Raw genomic sequence first — 18,226 nt, forward strand, 5'->3', positions numbered from 1 at the left:
TCAATAATTGCATTGCCTAAAATTGTATTCTACTACCGGCTTAAACTACATAATGTGCACTTTGCCTAATGTGCACTTTGCTTTTTGACATGTTTTCTGTGGGATAGACAATATTATGACTGAAATGATTTATATCCATATTTCGTAATTTACAAAAAAAGTGTAAGTGAGGCAAAGATTCATAAAAACATGGAAAGGAGAAAGGGCATTCTAGGTCTGGTATCTGCAATGAATTGAAACCCATCATCATGCTTAAAGGTTTGAAATCAAAGCTAAAGAGGAACACATTGGGGTGATTTGCATTTTCCTAGCATCTTTGAGATACACCTTTAAGTCTAGAATTTAACTCTAGGAGAGTGACTCAAGTTGATTGCTTAATCAACAACAGTGCATTGCAAAGCTTCCCTCTGTGCTGCTTAGCTATTACCAAACCTGCCAATTGGTTCTAAATTTCCAGTAGCAAGCATATTGTCATAAGATCCTGCACAAAAATACAGTTATTATGACAATATTATAACATTGGCAAATGATTTGACATTCAGAGGTGACTATTAAATGTAAAAACCTTATTCCTTGAGGAATTGCTGTTTCAGAATTTACAAAGCTAACACGGTTCTTTTCTGAATCTGTCAATAAATCCAGGTTTCCTTTTCTTTATTTGATCTGTACTTGATTTTACATTAACATCCTAACTTACACCACCTGTTCATTCATTCTACAATTAAATTAGCAATCCTTCAAATTCTCAGGTTAAAGGAATAGCTTTTTCTGTTCGAAATCACAGATACCCAAGTTTATCCCACCATCACCTTTCACATGCAAAGTACCATTAAAACAGTAATAGGTTAAACAATGGCAGACAGCATTAGATATTCTATTAAAACAAAATCTAATATTCCAAATTATGTATTCCCCTTCAAAGAATTGAAACCACATTCAGCTAAGACGTGTGAATTACTTTGTGCTGTTTTGTATGGATCATTTAGTTTAACTTTTCTTTGAACTTTATTTAAAATTTATTGTGCACCATTCAGTGTCACGCTTATGCATCTTCTGTTCTGACATTTGACACGTTTTTCCAGATTTTACTCATTCCTGTATGAATTCCTCATGAATGTAATATCCATAACTTTGTAGATTTATCAAATTTTACAAATTGTAAATGTGGAAATTATGAAACATGTACACACAGTGGCTACCTGCTCATTGGTGCAAATATCTAATCAGCCAGTGATGTGGCAGTGTAATGTACACACAACCCTGTCAAAGTGTATGCAGCAATAGAACACACCTGGAGTCTGGTGTTGCTGTTAACAAATCACTATTTTATTAGCAACTACTTAATATAGTAACTTAAAACCAAGAGCTAGCAGTGTTATGCTTACATAGAGGCATAGATGAAGTTCCCAAACTCATTCAAGCTCAGGTGGCAAGAGATACAGTCTTACGATGGTATGAGAGGAAGTTCAGTTCAATCCACAGAATTGAGGTGGGAGAGAGGTATTTGTAATCTGAATAAACAGGTGTCGTCGATCTTCCCATTGTCCTCTGAATTCTTCGAGTTAGCCACATGTGACTCTACTAAGGGTACCGTCAAGTATGAAAAAAACTACTAACCCAGGCAAGGGTTAAACATACCAGTAGTTCCCACAGGGTCACCCTTACACACTCTGTGATAGCTGATCCAGTTCCATGACATACGAAGTAACTCCCAATAGTGATTTGCCACAGGGGTGCCTTCTTCACTGAATTACCACACCCCGACAAGGGCAAACACACAAGTGGTATTCACAAAGGTTTTCCCCTCACCAGAGAACTCACTCCTGTGGATTAACTATGTGACAATCACACTTCTGTATTCGAATGGAATCAAAGCTACCCTCTCGGGCTACTTGGAGAGAGAGTCCAAACAGTGATCTCTTTGTCACTAGGCTTCTTCTGTTTCAAACCTTCCTCTCCTCTCTGAAAACTTCTTCTAGTTGCAGCACTTGAGAGTCATTTATCAATACTCTGGATTGATCTCAACTCACCCCTTTGGCCTACTGAAAGTTTAAACCAGCAATCCTACTCCCTGATGTCTTTCATTGACCAAAACCATCTTGATTCTGACTGTATGCATCTTTGTGTCCTTGTATATTCAAAACAAGACGCAGAAAAATGTAAACATTCATTGTCCATCAAATAATTCCACCTCTCTCACCATTATAACCAAGCAATTTTGTAGTCAGTAGAAATCCAACAGTGTCCAAAAGTCTGTCTCATTCTCTCTCTGTTTTAAACTGAAAGTCCGCAGAAAAAATGAACCCTTGGGGTATATAACAGCAGCAACTTATTGCATAATAGTTCAGTTGTTGTTCAAGTCAAACACCAGAATAGGGAAGAAATGTGATTTAAGTGACTTTGAACATGGAACATGGAGGCAGAGGGAGTAGTCTAAGTATCTCAGAAACTGCTGATCCCCTGGATTTTCATGCACAACAGTCTTTAGAGTTTACAGAGAATGATGCAAAAGAAAAAGGACATGCAGTGAGCGGCAGTTCTGTAGGCGAAAAGGCCTTGTTAATGAGAGAGGTCAGAGGAGAATAGTCAGACTGATTCAAGCTGATAGGAAGGCAAGAGTAAATTAAATAACCACGTGTTATAACCATGATGTGCAGACGAGCATCTCGGAATGCACAACACGCTAATTGAATGAGGTGCAGCAGCCAAAGATCATGAACGTACACTGAGTGGCCACTTTATTAGGTACAGGAGGTAACTAATAAAGTGGCTACTGAGTGTATGTTGATCTCCAGGAGCTGACATTAAACATGTTCACAATCTAATGGACATTTTGATACTTCACTTTTGACCCAAATATTAGTCTTATTTAAATATAATTACCCTCAATGTTAGGACTAAGTGGAGAGCCCAACTTATTATAAGAATTTATGCCATGATAAGAAAACAAATGGTAATCTCCATAAATGGAGTCATTAACATGTCATATATGATGGGAAGTTTCTTTGTTTTATAACAGCAGTACAAAGACAAAATTATAATAAATTACAAAATAAATAAACAATACAATTTTTAAAAGCTAGTGTTCATGGTCTGTTCTGTCATCTGGTGGTGGAGAGGAAGAAGCTATTTCTGAATCACTGAGTGAGAGTCTTCAGGCTTCTGTATCTCCTCCCTGCTAGGCAGTAACAAGAAGATGATGTGTCCCAGATGGTGTGGGTCCTTGGTGATGAATGCCACTGCCTTGAGATGGTGGTGGTGATGGGTTGTCCTATGACAGAGCTGCAACCTCTTACAAACTAGGCTGTGATGCAAACTATCAGAATTCTCTTCACTGTACATCCATAGAAATTTGTAGGAGTCTTATTGACATATCAGTCTCTTCAAACTCCTAACAAAGTAGAGGCACTGACCTCCCTTCTTCATGATTGCAACTCTGTATTGAGCCCAAGATAGATATTGACACCTAGGAACTCAAGGTTGCTCACCCTTTTCCATTGCTGATCGCTCAATAAAGACTGGTGCATGTTGACTGGTGAGTGTTAACAAAGCACAGTGCATGCCCTTTGGCTCATGATATTGTGCAACCCTTTAATCTCCTGTAACTAACCCCTCCATCCCACATTACCCTCAGTTTTTCTTTCACCCATGTGCCTACCTAAGAGTCTCTTCAATGTCTCTAATGTATCTACCTCTACCACCACTCCTGGCAGCACATTCCAAGCACATGCCACTTGCTGTATAAAATATGCACCCCTGACATCCCCACCTATATTGTCCTCCCAACACCCTCAAAGTAAGTTGTCTTGCATTAGCCATTCCTGCCCTGAGAAAAAGTCTCTAGCTGTTCACTCCATCTATGTCTCTTATCATTTTGTACATCCCTGTCAAGTTACCTCTCACTGACCTTCTCTCCAAGCAGAAAAGCCCTAGCTTGTTCATCTATCCTCATAAGACATTCTTCCTAATCTAGGCAGCATCTTGGTAAATCTCCTCTACACCCTCTCTAAAGCTTCCACATCCTGTCAATAATGAGGCAACCAAAACTGAACACAATACTTTGGTCAAACTGGAGTTTTATAGAGCTGCAACATTATGCCACTTGCCTTGAACTCAATCCTTTGTCTAATGAAGGCCAATAGACTGTATGACTTCTTACCCACCCTATCAACTTGTACTGCAATGTTGAGGGATCTATGGACGTGGATCCCAAGATCCTTCTGTTCATCCACACTGTTAAGAATCCTGTGATTAATCCTGCATTTAGGTTCGACCTTCCAAAGTGAATCACCTTATGCTTTTCTGGAATGAACCTGATCTGCCATTCTCAATCCAGCTCTGCATCCTGTCAATGTCCTATTATACCTTACGGCAACTTTCTACATTATTCATACCAGCAACCTTTGAGTCCTCTGAAAACTTATTCACCCACCCTTCCACTTTCTCATCCAAGTCATTTATGAAAATCATAAAGACCAGGTGTTCCAGAACAGATCTCTGTTGAACACCATTGGTTAGCAACTGCCAGGCACAATATATTCCAATCTATCATCACCCTCTGCTGTCTGTGGCCAAGCCAATTCTGAATCCATGCAGCCAAGTTTACTTGGATCCTATGTCTGCTGACTTTTTGGATGAGCCCTCCATGGGAACCTTGTCAGATGCCTTACTAAAATTCATACACATCACATCCACTGCTTTGTCTTCATCAATATGTAGGACTCTCAGTACCAGTAACTGTGGTGTTAACTGTTCAGGCTAACAAAATGGCTTCTCGTAGTGTTATAATAAAATGGCTTCTCTGTAATGTTACTTAATGCTGTAATGGGTTTCTGTGTCTGGTATGTTTGGGTTATAACTGCAGATAAGGGGGGGGGGGGGGAAAACTAACCAATGGAGAAATGTTCTGCTATCTTGTATCTGTGAGCTGAGCAGAAGTTTGCTGTATTTTTCGGGAAGAGAGCGAGGAGGACGGATGTGAGAGGAGTGAACAGCGGTTCCAGGGTGGCGGATACTGGACGTCGGCGGTTCGGACGGTGGCCAAAGGCTCAGGTCATTGTGGATGGAACTGGAGGCATGAGCTCCAATGTATTAAAATATTATGTGCACAAACTGATAAACTTACTCATTTGGTGCCTTTAGATTATTTGTTTCTACTAACCCATCACTAAGAAACAACTATAAAGTTGCAATTATTTATTCGCTATTAGTGCATTGGCTGGTATTTGTGTTGCAAATGTGTACTGGGGGGGGGGGCATTACACCGCATTTACACCAAAGTATTGCACTATTGGTGGGACGATGGCGGTTCACCCTAGGTGAACGGGGGTAAATTGGCACGGAGGCTACAAATACATTCTCCCAATTTCCCCTTTCTGAAGTCCACAATCAATCATTTTGTCTTACTGACTTTGAGTACAAAGTTGTTGCTGTGACCCCACTCAACCAAGCAATCTATCTCACTCCTGAATGCCTTAGACAACAACGCGAAACAGACGTAATTGCAATTGCAAAACATTTGCAATTGAAAGATGACATTTCAACTTTGCTTAGCCTCAGTCGTGAGTGAAGATAGGGGCAGAGCACTAGACTAAGCACACGCAAGACAAAGGAGCCGAATTAGGCCATTTTGCTCATCGAGTCTGCTCCATCATTCGATCATGGCTGAGTCTTTTTTCCACCCCTCCTGAGCCCCAGTTCCCGGCCTTCTCCCTGTAACACTTGATGCTGCGGCCGATCAATCTCCACCTTAAACACATCCAGCGACTTGACCTCCACAGCTGCCTGTGGTAACAAATTCCACAAATTCACCACCCTCTGGGTAATTTCTCTACGTCTGTTTTAAATGGACACCCTTCTATCCTGAGGCTGTGCCCTCCTGCCTTAGGCTCCCCATCATGGGAAATATCCTTTCCAAATCTACTGTCTAGGCCTTTCAACATTCAAGAGGTTTCAATGAGATCACCTTCCCTCCCCCCCACCTTCTAAATTCCAGCGAGTACAGACCCAGGAGAGGGAGGGAGTTACAAATTGCTGTAGCTTCTCCTCTGCACCATTTGGGCCATCACAAAGTTCATGTTTAATAACTGTAATGGTGTGAAACTGACCAGCAAAAAGGACAAGGACAAAAGTTCCTGGCTAATGCTGCTGTCACTATGAAAGAAAGGTGAGTTTTCTTTTGAATTCTAGAAATCTGGACAATTAAAAGTTTTTAAGATTTTTTTTAAGAGGCTCTTAAAGTGCAGGAAACTGTCTAATTCAACCCTGAGAGAAGGAGGATACACTAAGATGCACTACACTTGGGGACAACCTAGAAGACCAGCTCAGGATAGAGGACTCTGGCAAGCTACTGTTGGCACCTATTGCCCATTAGAAGTGATTGTATTTATAGGAGGCTGCTATGTAAGTTTGCTGCTCTATCTCCAACATCACAAAGACTAATTACCGTTATGCCATCAGATGATGGCATAATTAAACACTTCAGCACATTCTGAAAGGCATGGGAAAGTTAAATTTAAATCCAAGTTCCTTTATTCTCTTCAGTTTTTTTGCCTGCAACTGTACAAATAGTTTTAAAATCAGATTCTAAACACACCTCTGCAGGAACTACACCACTTTGGTATGGTTAAGTAATATCCTTCAAAGGCAATGAATTCAACAACCTCAGATAACCATCTTCTTATATTATAGCTAGCCTGTTTTACTGAAGGATCATTAACTTGCCATACAAACTGTTTCTCTCTATGAATGTTGAATGTTTCTAGTAATCTTTATTTCCAATTTCCAATCACAGTGTTTTCTATTTCACAGGACTGGCATTGTATTACACCCCCACCACCCTTCTATTCTCATTGATCACTTTCAAAAAGCATTCACTGCCCTTTCCCAATCAACATCACTATCATTTGTGTTATATCTCTTAATCACTACCCCACTACTGATACACCTTAGTTCCCTGTAGTCCTCCCTATTGCAACATGAAATATAGACCATAAGATATAGGAGCAGAATTAGGCCATTTGGCCCAGTGAATCTGTTCCAAGATTTCATCGTGGCTGATTCATTTTCCCTCTCAGCCCTAATCTCCTGCTTTCTCCCCACATCCCTTCATGGTCTGACTAATTAAGAATCTGTCAACCTTACCCTTAAATATACACAATGACTTGGCCTCCACAGCCACCTATGGCAACTTATTTCACAGATTCAGCACAGTCTAGCTTAAGAAATTCCTCCTCATATCTGTTCTAAAAGGAAGCCCCTCTATTCTGAGGCTGTGTCCTCTGGTTCTAGACTCCTCCACCACAGGAAACATCATCTCCACATCCACTCTGTCAAGGCCTTTCAACATTTGATGGGTTTCAATGAGGACACGCATTCTTCTAAATTCCAGTAGGTAGAGGATCTAGAGCTATCAAATGCTCCTCACATGACAAGCCTTTCAATCCTGGAATCATTTTCCTGAGCCCCTTTGAACCCCCTCCAACATCAGCACATGCTTTCTTAGATATAGGGCTCAAAACTGCTCACAATACTCCAAGTAAGGCCTTGCCAGTGCTTGTTAAAGACTCAACATTACAACCTTGCTTTTATATTCTAGTCCTCTTGAAATGAATGCCAACATCACATGTGCCTTCCTCACCACAGAATCAACCTGCAAATTAACCTTTATGGAATCCTGCATGAGGATTCCCAAGTCCCTTTGTGCACATGATTTTTAAGTTTTCTCTCCATTTAGAAAATAGTCTAAGTTTTTATTTCTTCTACCAAAGTGCATGGCCATACACTTCCCATAAATGTATTCCATCTGCCACTCGTTTGCCCATTCCCCTAATCTGTTATAAATTGTTCTGTAGCCTCTCTAATTTCTCAAAATTACCTACCCTACCACCTATCTTTGTAATCATCTGCAAACTTGGCCATCAACCCACAGGTCAGAAATCAAACATTTCCTAGTTCTGATGAAGATGCATCAACCTCAAATATTAACTTTCTGTGTCTCCACTGAACTGCCCAAATATTTCCAACATATTTTGGACTTTCCTAAAACTGATCTGCTTCATCAAGTTGATTGTATGCAATCTCTAAAGACTAACACATTTTTTGCTTTCTCACATTCTCTTTGTGTTATCCTGTGGGTAAAGTGAAACTAATTACAGTACAGTATATCCAATGTTATTTTTAATGCACAGCTAATATGTGAATTATGAAAATATCCAGATTATATTTAAAACCCCAAGTTGTTGTTCCAGACTCCTGCTTAGTGACTAGCTCTCAATGCCAATACAACTAATTGCTGCAGTTGTAGTATTGACCACATCCTAAAAGCTAGTTATCTGAAAATGTTTGAAGTATGAACATTTGAAACACAACAACAACCTTCGACAGATCATGCAACATGGTGTCTAAACTAAAAACCAATGGCAGAACCAAAAAAAAAACACATCAGCATCGTGGTCAAAACATTCAAATGTTAGAGAATGAAATTTTAAAAATGTGATTAATTTCATTGCTGAATCCCATATTTCAAAGCTCAATTTATTATGAAAGAACAAATACATTACCATATAGAACCCTGAGATTAATTTTCTTGCTAGCATTCACAGTAAGTACAAGAAACACAATAGAATAAATGAAAAACTACACATAAGATGAACAAGCAGTGTGCAAAAAAACTGTGCAAGTACAAAAAGAAAAAATAATAAATAGTAACCATATAACAATTAAAGCATGGAAACAGGCCATCTCGGCCCTTCTAGTCCGTGCCGAATGCTCATTCTCACCTAGTCCCACCTACCTACACTCAGCCCATAACCCTCCATTCCTCTCCTCAGTATACCTATCCAATTTTTTTTTAAATGACAAAATCAAACCTGCCCCAACCACTTCTGCTGGAAGCTCATTCCACACAGCTACCACTCTCTGAATAAAGAAATTCCCCCTCGTGTTACCCCTAAACTTTTGCCTCCTAACTTTCAACTCATGTCCTCTTGTTTGAATCTCCCCTACTCTCAATGGAAAAAGCCTATCCATGTCAACTCTATCCCCCTTATAATTTTAAATACCTCTATCAAGTCCCCCCTCAACCTTCTGCGCTCCAAAGAATAAAGACCTAACTTGCTCAACCTTTCTCTGTAACTTTGGTGCTGAGTCCCAGGTAACATTCCAGTAAATCTCTGTACTCTCTCTATTTTGTTGACATCTTTCCTATAATTTGGTGACCAGAACTGTACACAATACTCCAAATTTGGCCTCACCAATGCCTTGTACAATTTTAACATTACATCCCAACTCCTATACTCAATGCACCATTATTCCTAGATCACTCTGTTCTACATACATATTGAGAACATGAGATGAAGGGTCCACGAAAGTAAGTCCAGAGACTGTGTGAACAGTTCAGCAATGGGGGCGAATGAAGTTGAATGCAGTTATCCACTCTAGTTCAAAATCCTGATGGTTGAGGGGTAATAACTGTTCCTGCACCCAGTGGTGTGGGTCCTGTACCTTCCTCCTGATGGCAGCAGTGAGAAGAGAGCATGGCCTGGGTGGTGGGGGTCCTTGATAATAGATGCTTCCTTCCTGTGACAGTGCTCCATGTAGATGTACTCAGTGATGGGGAGGGCTTTACCCATGATGCATCCATTAATTTGTAGGCTTTTCTGTACAAGGGCATAGGTGTTTCCTTACCAGGCCTTGGTATATTCTCCACCACAAATCTATAGAAATTGTCAAAGCTTTAGATCACATGCTGAATCATAGCAAACTTCTAATAAAGTAGAAACACTGCTGTGCTTTCTTTGTAATGGCACTTACAAGCTGGACCCAGGACGGATCCACTGAAATGATAACACAGAGGAACTTAAGGTTGTTCTCTCTACCTCTAATCCCTTGAAGAGGATTGGCTCACGTAGGCTTGTGGTACATCTGTGTTGATGGGGACTGTGGAAGAGATTCTGCCAATCCAAACTAACTAGAGTTTGCGAGTGAGGAAATCAAGGATCCAGTAGTATAAGGGGTATTGAGGTCACAGTCTTGAAGCTTGAAGCTTGAAGCAATGTGGATAATAGTATTGAATAGTATTGAATGCCGAGCTGTAGTCAATGAAGAGCATCCTGCTGATGCATCTTTGAGGTCTAGATGTTCCAGGGTTGAGTGAAGAGCCAATGAAATGGTATCTGTTGTTTAACTGTTGTGACAGTAGGCAAATTAGAATGGATGCCAGTCACCTCAGGCTGGAGGTGTTTTACCATATGGTGGTAAGCACTACACCACGGTGGATGTGAGTGCTAAAGGACAATAGTCATTTAGGTAGGTTGCCACGTCCTTCTTCGGCATCTGTATAACTGATACCTATTTGAAGCAGGTGGGTACCTCAGACTGGTGAAGCTAGAGATTAAAGATACCAGTGAACATTCCAGGCAGTTGATCATACAGATCTTTAGTACTCAGCCAGGTAGCCTGACTGGGCTGGATGCTTTCCGTGGGTTCACCGTCCTGAAAGATGCCTTCATGGCTTCCTCAGAGATTGAAATCACAGGGTCATTGAAAATGAAGGTGCCTCCATGTTTAGACAGCCAAAGTGAACGTAAAGGTTTTGAGCTCATCTGGGAGCAAAACTTTGTCCTCATCTATGTTGCTTGGCTTTATAGGAGATGATAGCATTCAAGCTCTATGACAGCTGTCGAGCATTCTTCAGTGATTCAAGTTTGGTCCAGAATTGCCATTTCACACATGCAATGGCTTTCCAGAGATCATACCTGGACCTCTTGTATGTTACTTGGTTGCTAGACCTGAATTCCATTGATCTGGCCCTCAGCAGATTGCAGATAGAAACATAGAAAACCTACAGGACAATACAAGCCCTTCAGCCCACAAAGCTGTGCCGAACATGTCCTTACCTTAGAAATTGCCTAGTATTACCTATATCCCTCTATTTTTCTGAGCTCCATGTACCTGTCCAGGAGGCTCTTAAAAGACCTTATCGTATCCGCCTCCACCACCATCACTGGCAGCCCATTTCACGCACTCACCTCTCTCTGCATGGAAAAAAAACTCACCCTGACCAATGTTCCCTCCAATTTTTAGTAGTTAGTGTGCACAAAAATCTTACGTTGTGCAATTTTTTTTTCCTGTGACACAAGTATGCGCACACTGAATGCACACATGGCATAGTTTATGTAGGTTTACAACATATTTGACATAAAACTGCACAGAATAATAACAACAAAACAACATACATGTTTAAGTCACTCAGTTATTTTTTCTTCTCTCATCTTTGGTATTTACCTATTCTTTGTAAACTCTATCTAGACTAATAGAACTTCCATCCAATTGATAGCTTGGATAGATTAGCCACAGAGCCATTTGACTGATCATCTTCAAACTATGTGATCAGTGCCTCATAATTTTTTTTATTATTGCCTGCGATGATAGATAACCATCTGACTTCATTAAGTGGTCTGAAAGCAACAGCTTCATTTTCAGAGGCCTCTGCAATTTCTTTAAATTCGCATCTTTTAACTGCAGATCGAGAAAACATTGTATAGATTGTTCTCAAAGTTTCAATGTCACTTATTAACTTTCCACGCATTACAAATCCCCAGATCTTCATGGTGTGTTACATGTATTGCTGAACTAAGTGTGGAATGTCCTGTTTCAGTCTTGCTGCAACACCATTAACTCTGCCCAACATTACTGACGCTCCATCAAATTTATGAGGGTCAAGTTTCTTCTCTTCATAAAACTGCTTGATTGCTGAAACAATAGAAGCATCACACGCCTGCAGCTGAACTATTCCGCCAAAAAACATTTTATGAACAGTACAATCTGAATTTGAAGTACAGAATGAGACATTTGTTGACAGATATGTCTGTGGTTTCATCAACTGCTAATGTGTGAAAATCTGCTGATGCTATTTCTTCAAACACGTCTTTCTGAACAATATAGTTGATACTCCAGAAATTCAAACGAAGAATTTTTGCTTCACCAGCTGTATGGGAGTTGAGCGTACTTTTCCATATGTTCATTAATGTGTTGAACTGAATGTAAAGAGTTATTCATTTTAACGGCCAACAACACTGTCGATAAGAACTTTAATGTCCTCTGGGTTCGATCGCTTTTGCTCTTGCTCATCTGCACACAGTCGTAACATGTGCAGCACTCCTGTAACCAGTAATGACGGGTTCTGTTGCCTGAGCTTTTGTACACCGTGCAAATGCGATTTACTTGCCAAATGACTTCAAAAAGTCAAGTTTCCAAATATTATTCCACTAGCAAATTCTCCAGCAAGTTTCGCATCACAATACAAACAGTTAACTCCAGTTTCTGAATCATACATAAACATTTCTCATAGCTGAACGTTCATGACTTCATGAGCTTTCGGTGTAACATTTTCTACTATTTTGTTAAGCCATTCAACACTAAACAAATTTGCAGTTCTTTTGCACTTCACGCCCTTTGCTTCTTTTGAACTCAACAGTGAATAATATTTTTTCAAAAAAAAACTTAGTAAGCTATCTACAGGATCTGAAACAGATCTTTGTACCTTTATGATATGATCCCTGTCCGTCAAAGATGGCTACTGCCGTGATGCAACTGTACAAACCAGAACAGGAAAGGTGAGGTGATGTAAATCAGTGATGTGGTATTTGAAAAACCAACTAGTTAATAGAAACATCTCGCTGAAAGATTATTTTCAGTAAGTATAATTATTAATGACTATGTTATTTTGGGTAACAAACCTTTTGTGCGTATATTAATTTCCTTTGTGGGCTGGTTGAGAAACGTGCACGCACATAGCTTAGAGGGAACATAGCCCGACATCTCCTCTGTACCTACTTCCAAGCACCTTAAAACTGCACCCTCATGTGCTAGCCATTTCTGCCTTGGGCAAAAAAGCCTCTCATCATCTTATACACCCCTTTCAGGTCACCTCTTATCCCCCGTCACTCCAAGGAAAAAAGGCCAAGTTCACTCAACCTATTCTCACAAGGCATGCTCCCCAAGCCAGGCATCATCCCCACAAATCTCCTTTGCACCCATTCTATGATTTCCACATCCTTCCTATAGTGAGGCAACCAGAACTGAGCACAGTACTCTCAGACCAGGGTCCTATATAGCTGCAACATTACCTCTTGGCTCCTAAACTCAATCCCACAATTGATGAAGGCCAATGCACCGTATGCTTTCTTAACCAGAGTCAACCTGCGCAGCAGCTTTGAGTGTCCTATGGATCCCTCTGATCCTCCACACTACCAATAGTCTTACCATTAATACTATATTCTGCCAACATATTTGACCTACCAAAATGAACCACTTCACACTTATCTGGGTTGAACTCCATCTACCACTTCTCAGCCCAGTTTTGTATCCTATCAATGTCCTGCTGTAACCTCTGACAGCCCTCCACACTATCCACAACACCTCCAACCTTTGTGTCATCAGCAAATTTACTAACCCATCCCTCCACTTCTTCATCCAGGTAATTTATAAAAATCATGAAGAGTAGGGGTTCCAGAACAGATCCCTGAGGAACACCACTGGTGACCGACCTCCATGCAGAATATGACCCATCTACAACCGCTCTTTACCTTCTGTGGACAAGCCAGTTCTGGATCCACAAAGCAAAGTGCCTTGGATCCTATGCCTCCTTACTTTCTCAATAAACCTTGCATGGGGTACCTTCTCAAATGCCTTGCTGAAAACCATATACACTACATTTACTGCTCTACCTCCATCAATGTGTTTAGCCACATCCTCAAAAAATTCAATCAGGCTCATAAGACATGACCTGCCTTTCACAAAGCCATACTGACTATTCCTAATCATATTATGCCTCTCCAAATGTACATAAATCCTGCCTCTTAGGCTCTTCTCCATTAACTTAGCAACCACTGAAGTAAGACTCACTCCTCTATAATTTCCTGGGCTATCTCTACTCCTTTTCTTGAATAAGGGAACATCCGCAACCCTCCAATCCTCCAGAACCTCTCCCATCCCCATTGATGATACAAAGATCAATGCCAGAGGCTCAGCAGTCTCCTCCCTCACCTCCCACAGTAGCCTGGGGTACATCTCGTCTAGTCCTGGTGACTGATCCAACTTGATGCTTTCTAAAAGCTCCAGTATATTCTCTTTAATGCCTACATGCTCAAGCTTTTCAGTCTGCTGTAAGTCATCTCTACAATCACCAAATCCTTTTCCATAGCGAATAGTGAAGCAAAGTACTCATTAAGTACTCTGGTTCCATACACACTTTTCCACTGTCACACTTGATTGGTCCTATTCTCTGACATCTCATCCTCCTTGGGGTTTTCCCTAATCCTGTCCACCAAGGCCTTCTCTTGGCCCCTTCTGGCTCTAATTTCTTTCTTAAGCTCCTTCCTGCTAGCCTTATAATCTTCTAGATCTTTATCATTACCTAGGTTTTTGAACCTTTTGTAAGCTTTCTTCTTGACTAGATTAACAATAGCCTTTGTACACCATGGTTCCTGTACCATACCATTCATTCCGTCTTATTGGAATGTACCTATGCAGAACTCCATGTAAATATCCCCTCAAGATTTGCCACATTTCTTCCGTACACTTCCCTGAGAACATCTGTTCCCAATTTATGCTTCCAAGTTCCTGCCTGATAGCTTCATATTTCCCCTTATTCCAATCAAATGCTCTCACAGTTCATTCAGGGCTTCTGGTTGGGGAAGACTGACTGATTTTGTAGAACACACTCCTCTACGACTGTTTTTAGAACGTCCATGATAACTGCGTAATCATTCAGATCCTCTGACGAGTCCCTGACCACCACCCAGTCCACCAAATTGAACCAATCCTGTAGCTGCTCTCCTGCTTCCTCTTTGCTATCCTTATGTCTGGATTCTTGCTTTTTTTGGACTGTTTGTATGCAGATAGGACAGACAAATGATCAGATTGCTCAAAATGCAGTCTAGGATTGGAACAGTAGGCATTCCTAATTGTAGTATAGCAGTGGTCAAGTGTGTTGGGACCCTTGGTGCTGCAGGTTATACATTGATGATAATTGGGCAGAGATTTCTTCAAACAAGCCAGATTGACATCCTTTGATTTCAAAGGCACCAGGTTAAGCTGTTTCTTGTTTGCTGATGGTAGTACTCACTACCTCGGGGGTGCCTGTTTAATGTCAGCCTAAACAGACAATATACTTACTCCATGTTTCTCCAGTGAGCAAATAATCAGATTTTTGATTGCTGCAAAATAATATTTCACATTAGTACTAAAAAGTTTTGTGGCTGGAGCAGAAAACAACCAATACATGCATTTGTAACTGATGGGAAGAGTGAAATTGGAAACTACCAACAGCATAATGTATGCAGGGAGACCGAATGATACTGTCTGAATCTCATCCTCACACTTCCTCTAGCGAAATCTAGTTCAGAAGTGAGCATCACACATAAAATGCAGGAGAAACTCAGCAGGCCAGGCAGCATCAATGAAAAGGAATAAACAAACAGTTGACGTTTCAGGCTAAGACCCTTCATCAGCAATGGAAAGGAAGGGGGAAGAAGCCAGATTAAGGTGGTATGGGAAAGGGAAGGAGTGCAATCTAGAATGTGATAGATGAAGCCAGTGGGTGGGGGTGTGTGTGGGTGGTAAGAAAGAAGCTGGAAGGTGATAGGTAGAAAAGGTAAAGGGCTAGAGTAGAAAATATCTGATGGGAGATGGGAGTGGACCAAAGGAGAAAGGGAAGGTTGAGGGTCACCAGGGGAGGTAATAGGCAGGCTAGCGGGAAAAGGTAAGAGGAAGCCAGAGTGGGGAAATGAAGAAGAGAGAGCGCAGAGGGGAAAAGTTACTGGAAGTTTGAGAAATTCATGCTCATGCCATCAGGTTAGAGGGCATCAGACAGAATATGAGGTGCTGCTTCTCCAACCTGAGAGTGGGGTCATCGTGGCAGTAGAGGCTATAGATCTACATGTCAGAATGTGAATCAGAATTAAAATGGTTGGCCACTGGGAAATACTATTTTTTCAGATGAAGCGAAGGTGCCTGATAAAGTGCCCCCCCTCCCCAATCTACATAGGGTCTTATCAATGTAGAGGCTGCATCGGGAGCAACTGGATACAGCAGGCAACTCCCCCACAGATTCACAGATGAAGTGTTGCTTTACCCAAAAGGTCTAGAGCCCTGAATGGAGGTGAGAGAGAGGAAATGGATGAGTATATGTAGCACTTCTTCCACTTGCAGGGTTAAGTGCCAGGAAGGGAGGGAGTGACCTGTGTGGAAAACAGAGAGTGCTGGGGAGGTAATAGGATCTTGTTGAAGATGGGAAGTTGTGGAGAATGATATGCTGGATGCAGCTCATGGGGTGGTAGGTGAGGACAAGAGGAACTCTATCACTGTTAAGGCATGGGAAGACGGTGCAAGTAGGAACGTCCCAGAAATGGAGGAGATGCAGATCAGGGCAACATTAATGGTGGAGAAAGGGAAACCCTATTCTTTGAAGGAGGAGGGCATCTCTGATGTGTTTAGTTCAGTACAGTACTACACTAAAATCTCTGGATTGATGCATCAGGCAATACACTAAAACAGAGTGCACAGTAATGGAATAGGACTTCACCTACCAAAGGAGAAACATATTGATCAGGTAGTAATGCAAAATATTACTTTTCATTGTAATTACTTAAGCACTTTTACAATTCAATCAATAGTATTTGGGAATGATCCAGGAATAACTGAACTGTACACTGTATTTACTGAAAATAAAATGCACAAATCTATAAATTAGCATTTTCAAAGGACAAGAAAATTGTTAAATTAAATTCGAGTGTATAGGAACTGTTAACTCACGTTTTCCTAGATCTAAACATTTCACTGTTCAGATGAAAGATTATCAACCTAAAACAGTAACTTACTTCCACATGCACTTATCTAATCGGTGTGGATATGCGAGCCTTGCCCCCGAGTCACTGTATCTCTGATTCCAAGAGTGGGAATAGGGTTTAACTGGCCTGTCTTTGAAATTTCTCAGACAGACTTTAACAGTAGGTAATCTACTTAAATACCTGATACATAATTATATATATACAAAAATATTGAAAATCTGTGCTTCATAATTTTAAAAAAAGAAAAATAAATTATCTATTCCTTGGAATCTTTTGCTTTCCAACTCCCTTTGAAATTCCGGGAACATTGGATCTGCCACCAGGACATGACATAGGATTCAAAATGTGTAACGCACAGAAATGCTGGCCGATTCCAACAAGTTGTATGTCTACAGCAGGTAATGTGAAGTAGAAGGTTCAACTTTCTGAACCTGTCAGGAACTCCCAGAGTAGCGGTGTCTAAAAAAGCATACCAAAATCCTGGTCTTATTGTAGATTTAATTACTGAGTACTAGCCCAGTTAACTCGAACTGAGAGTTATACCCAACAAGATGTGTTCCAAAATTATAAAAAAGTTTGAAAGGTAGTTTCACTATACATCTAAAGAAGAGTTAAACACAATCCATTTACTGATATTTACCAGATATTAAATTAAAACACCAGAGTCAACATCCTATGTGATACACTGGAATCAGTGCAGAAGAGGTTCATTAGGAATGTTGCCTGGACTGGAGGACTTAAGTGAAGGGGAGAAGATCAATAGGGTGGGTTTATTTTTCTTGAAGCAACAGACCGGGTTGTCTGATGAAGATATATAAAAGTAATCACGGACAAAAATTGGGTGGAGACTTTTCCTCCCATGGTAAGGGTATCAAACAAGAGGGCTAGGTTTAAGATAAGGAGAAGCAGGGGAAGTGGCAGGTCTGGAACTTGTTATATATGTACAATCACTATTTCAGAGGCATTTAAACAAGCAGTTGGAAAGGCAAGGCACAGGATACATATTTAAAGCAGGCAAACAGGATGAGCAAAATGGTGGCATGGGTACGATGGGCTGATTTATGTGTTTTACAACTTGATGACACCCATGTTGGTTGGCTGACCTGAATCACCTAGCAAAGACTACCGAAGCAAGAGTTATTCCTTCGGATCAAATGCCATTGTGCTGACATCATCCCACCTCCCACACTGGCAATGTTCTTGAAAGTGAAGATCAGCACACTAATGAGTTTATTCCTCAAAATTAACAACAGTTGCTCTGCTTGTAGCAATTTCCTCATTCATGTCTTCTTACTCAATACTAATTAATCAACTCGACTAATATAATTTGCTGGTATTCCTTCATGAACAGTGGACAACTAATATTAAAAGTT

This window comes from Hypanus sabinus, chromosome 12, assembly GCF_030144855.1.
Source record: "Hypanus sabinus isolate sHypSab1 chromosome 12, sHypSab1.hap1, whole genome shotgun sequence".
Taxonomy (NCBI): domain Eukaryota; kingdom Metazoa; phylum Chordata; class Chondrichthyes; order Myliobatiformes; family Dasyatidae; genus Hypanus; species Hypanus sabinus.